The sequence below is a fragment of the Pygoscelis adeliae genome, unplaced genomic scaffold (assembly GCF_000699105.1).
Source record: "Pygoscelis adeliae isolate BGI_AS28 unplaced genomic scaffold, ASM69910v1 Scaffold262, whole genome shotgun sequence".
NCBI lineage: Eukaryota > Metazoa > Chordata > Aves > Sphenisciformes > Spheniscidae > Pygoscelis > Pygoscelis adeliae.
In genome coordinates, this window is record NW_008824184.1 from 583,238 (window position 1) to 588,439 (window position 5,202).

Consider the following 5,202-nt stretch of genomic DNA (forward strand, 5'->3'; position numbering starts at 1 on the left):
ATGGCCCCCCAGGGCCCTCCCAACCCGTGGCCTCCCTGCACCGCCCAGCACACACGTGTGGCACACACACCCTCCCCGGCACGCGTGTTTGTGCCCTCCTCGGTGCACGGCTGCACCCCACAGAAGCAGGGGAACCGCTGTGGGTTGATGTGAGCCAGCCCCCCAGGGCGTTCCGCTGCTGGAGGGGACCCCAGGCTGTCCCCCCAGGACTGTGGGTCAGAGCTCTGGCACGGGGCTCCCCAGAGCACCCCAGCTCCCCCCCACCAGCTCCAGCCCCGAAATAGGGGGGCCGAGCTGGTGAGGGACCTGAGAGCAGCGCTTAATATAGCCTCCCGTCGGTGGAAAGAAAAAGTCACCACGGCACTAACGCCAACGTGGTCAGCAGCCCAGCCAGGGCAGGTGGGGAGGGAGCAGGCAGCCCTGCCTGCTTGGGGAGCCCTGCCTGCCTGGGGGGGCCTGCCTGCCCTGGGGGGCTTTTGGCACGGCCGTCCCCAGCCTCACCTCCCCGCAGAGCTCTGCTGGGGACAAAGCACATGGAGGGGCCATCAGGTGACCACGCGGGGCAGAGGGGGACCCTCCGGGGACCAGAAGGGCCTGCGTCCCACCCGCCCCAGTGCAGCCACCACCAGCATCCAACACCCAGCCAGGGGTGCAGGATGCGGGATCAGGCCAAGCCCAACCGCAAAGGTGAAACCCACCCTCTGCCGCTCTCCATCTCCCCCGAAGAGGTCCGCGGACGTGCCCAGGGCATCAGCACCGACAGCTGGAAAAGCTCTGTTAATAAGAAAGGAAATAGGATCGTTAGTCTGTACTTGCCCGGCACGAGACTGAGGGTTGCCCCAAGCGTCTCACCAACACCAGTTAAAACACACCCCATTTCCAGCCGGGAACGGCATGAGGACACGCGGTTTCAGATGATCCTTCGCATGGTCTCCGACAGCGCCGCAGCCTCAGGGAAGCCTTGGCTGTGCGCGGGGCTCACTGCTGGGGCACCCCTCGGCTCTGAGCAACGGGGTCCCTCCCGCACTTTTGGAGAGCCACTGTTCATCACCCATAACACACCTCATAGTTCCTGCCAGGGCCATTTTTTGTGCTGCTCCAGCACACCAGGCTGAGGATCACCCCCAGGGCCCTCCTCACCGCAGCGGGCACCGTCCCATCCGCAGGACGCAGCCGGCACGTCCCCCAGCAGCCACCTGTGGAAAAAAGCACGAACAAACACCATGCACATGAACAACGGCTTCTCCGGCAAGCAAAGGGACTTACCTCTGCCCAGAGCAGCCAGGGCTCCCGCAAGCGAAGGGACTTACCTCTGCACAGAGCAGCCAGGGGAAACGGGGGTGCAGGGGTTCGCCCAGCGGCACCCCGCAGGCAGCTGCCTGTCCCGGCAGGCAGCCCGGCACAGCCTCGCCGGCCACGCGGGAAGGAGCAGGCGAGACCGAAAGAACCAGGCGGCAGCACACACACAAAGGACGGTTTTTATTGGGGTTCTCGTCGTATGAGAGCAGTTGTACTGACCAACACACAGAAGCAGCTTAGCTGTGCCAAAATAATCCTTTAAAAAAATAATGGCGGAATTAACTAAGTGTGGCACATCAGTCACAAATCGCCGAGGACTGTAAACTCTGAAGATAGTCTCTGTGAGAAGTACTACTGGAACGTGCAGCAGCATACACCGGCACGGGGCACACCTTCCTCTGCACAATAAATATGAAAAGAGCCAAGTACATAAAACAAAGAATGATTCTCATAGATACAATATCTAAAGTTATTTACAGATACTGGCTTTTCTTACCATTAAATTACACATTGAAAACAGGTTCTCTTTCAATATATTTCTTTAAATCACTAGTAGCTATTCATGTGAATCTGCTCCTTTTTTTTTTTTGTAAAGGACCAAATGTAGTCACTGAAGCAGTGCTCATAAAAACACCTCTCCTAGGATGCTCTCGCTTTATTCTGTTTTTCAGACTCATTTTTATTTGCCGTCTCACCTGCTCTCTGATCTCTCCCTTTCCTTAAGGAAAAGATGCCTGCTACAGCCGGAAAAGCCTCTGCCCAGCCCCACATCCAGGCAAGCCTGTAGCTACACCTGGTCTGTCTCCTTTTGCAGTCTGGCAGTACAGCGAGTTACACAAACCCGGATAAATCCTGGCCCTGGACAAACAACCAGCTTTGTGATCCTGTCCCCAGGTTTCGTAACGAATCCCTGCTTGGGCACACGTCAGGTTTGCGGCACTGGGCTCAGCACCATCCCAATCACGGCACATTTTTGGCAGGTGATGCCAAGAAACCGCGATCCCACCGGCACAGTTTCACACCCACCGCTGGCCTCTCCCTCCCTCCGGGTGCTCTCGGGCAGAGCAGCTCAACACTACAGCTCACTCCTCAGCCGCAGAAAGGAAACACAATCAGGCAGGCATGAGAAAGGGAAAATGGAAAACACGGCAAGAACTACTCCAAGGAGAAAAGCAGCCACCCTCTCCCTGCTTTGGGCAGTGTCTCAACAAGAAGAGGCAGCTTCAGCGGCACGGCTGGCAAAAGCCACGTTTCACCCTCGAGATGTCATTCGGTTAAGCCCTGAAGAGCACGCACTTCAAGCTCCACCACAGTGGAAATTAAAAGCACGTGCTTTAATACCTTGAGCATTCCTCAAACTGCAGAGGCCACGATTGCAACTGGAATTATTTTTAGCAAGTGAGTTATCTGATGAATTTCGTGCTATTTTTGTACCTTGCTCGGGAAGGAGGTGCCTGGTTTGGCTATCTACAGATGCGCCCAGCGGTAGCAGCACTCCAGCAAACACTTCTAGCAGGCAGAGCGAGCCCATGCCGCGGAGGGCGGCAGGGTGGCCGAGTCCCGCTCCCCGCCTGGCCGAGCCTGCCCCGCGGTTCCTCGCAGCGAGGGGCTGGCTCGTGAGGCCGTTTCAGCTCAGGGAGCGCAGGCTCGCCTTCCCGACACCCCCCGGAGGGATGGACCCTGCCAGGGTCCCGGGGGTACCTGCTCCCCTCCTCGGCTGCGGCACAGAGGCAATGAGCAGAGTCCCGGGCCACCCGGCTCTGCAGGACACCTCTCCTGTCTTCACGGGCTCTAGCCTATTTTTAAGGACCAAGTAATCACCCTGAAACAGCAAAAATCATTTCCAGTACGTACATTTTTGCCATCATCGATGCCAGTTAGCCCGTCTCTGCCCTAAACCCAAACCAGCCCGACATAAGGCAGCACTCCGAGCAGACCCGCACCAGGCCTGCTCCACGCACTCAAATTCTGCAGCCTCTCTGGGCTCTCCCTTCCACTCGCTCATTAATCTTGCAATTAAAGAGCTTTGCAAATATCTAAGCTGATGTCTGAGCTTTTTCAAATATCAGGCTGATTCCTTGCCCCAGTTTAAAGTCATTAATTCTCGTTAACCCACCACAGACTCATGTGAATAAAAGCTTGCTCTCTGCAATGCCGAGGAATAAAGGGGAAATTTAGCAATATCAAACCGAGGGTTTTATTTGCAAGAGTTTTTCAGGTGTTTCTGCATTCACGAGCCACCGCACTTCAAGATGGTCCTGACAGTGCCTGGAAGTCACTATGCTTGTAACAGAAGGGTAAGCTGGACAGACTGACGGAAACTATTTCGACTTTATTATGAAAAACAGAATAAAGCTGACTGATCCTGCTTGAAAGGAACTGCCATTTCTATACATATACGGAGCAGAAATTCTGTGGAATGTCAGAAGTTGGAGAAACATGTATTTAATAAATAATATAAAACGCTTTTTTGTTAAAATAGAATTCTTGGTTTTATACCTACATAGCATAGCAACCTTTACATAAACAAAATAAAGCTGAGACTGTGATGATTAGTTTAACACAAAATAAAAATACAATTTAACAATAGTATTAAAACAGCCAATGTTCAATCCTCACAATATGTACACCATGGAATAGAAATCAACAGAAAACAAAAGTAGATTATCTTGAAACTCCTCAGACATTTGGATATACATATGTTCTCTGTATATTTTAGATATTTTCCTTTTTTTTTTTACAATATTAAAATTAATACTATGCTTTTTCAAAATATGCCTTTCAGATTTTTTAATTTGTAGAACTGACTCATTCCTTATATTAATCAACACAACTAGAATTATTTACTTTCTACTGTACACTTCAAAATAGTCCTTCCTCCATATATATTTAGAGTGTGAGCATTTCAGAGTTAAATTAACTTATCATTGCCATCTGCTGTGCGGGGAACAGTGAAACCAGTGTGCGATTGCGAACATCTGCAGTATGTAGATATGTATGTGGTATCAAAGAAGAACCTAGTCCTAAAACTGATCAGCTGCCAGGAAAAGAGCAACACACAGAGCTCCAGGTATTTCACTGTTCGTGAGCTAATTTACTATCATCAGAGACTGTAAACCTACGAAACGTTAATGTCCAAGTCATCACACGCATCGGGGGCTTGATCCTACTCGTGGTGGCAACGCTGCCGTTGACCTCAGCTGCACAAAATCAACGCCCCAAGCAGTTCTACTGGACATCAAGAGCATCCACTTGTACAGGATCACAACTCGGATAAACAGGTTTGTTTTTAGCACCAAATACACAACGTTTCCTATTATCTATGCACTGGACTGCAAACACCTGCATTTATCTTAAAACCAAAACCAACCCGATGATCCTATTTCCTTTTTTTCCCCTCACAAAAGTGGGAGAAAAAAAACTTCTGCTGCGTTTTTAAAGGAAAGCTGTTGAAATTAAGGAAAATTCGAATGTGACTAAGCTGAGGTATATCTCCTGGAGCCGTGTGCTGCCACCCTCGCACAGCGAGCACAGCGCTGTCCCGACCTGCCAGGTTTCCCATCCGCACATCCAACTATTATTAGCGTGCTCGGAGTCTTTGTTTTTGAAGCCTAACGGGGGGTAACATACCGGGAACGTCAAGGCAAGTTGGATCAGCTCCAGTATTTACACCAGCAAGGCTTATCTCACAGCAGCGGTTTGAGAAGTAACTCGTGAGATTGCAGCTGTAGACTTTGCTGGACCAGTGAGAAGACATAAAGCTCAAACATAACTAATACGAAGAAGCTTTTATACTTAGTAAACTGGACAGCCTACAGTTAAATGAAGGATTTAAAAAAAAAAAAAATTAGCAAATGTTCCTTTAACAGTTTTCATGAATTTGCAAAATAATTACCAAATAAA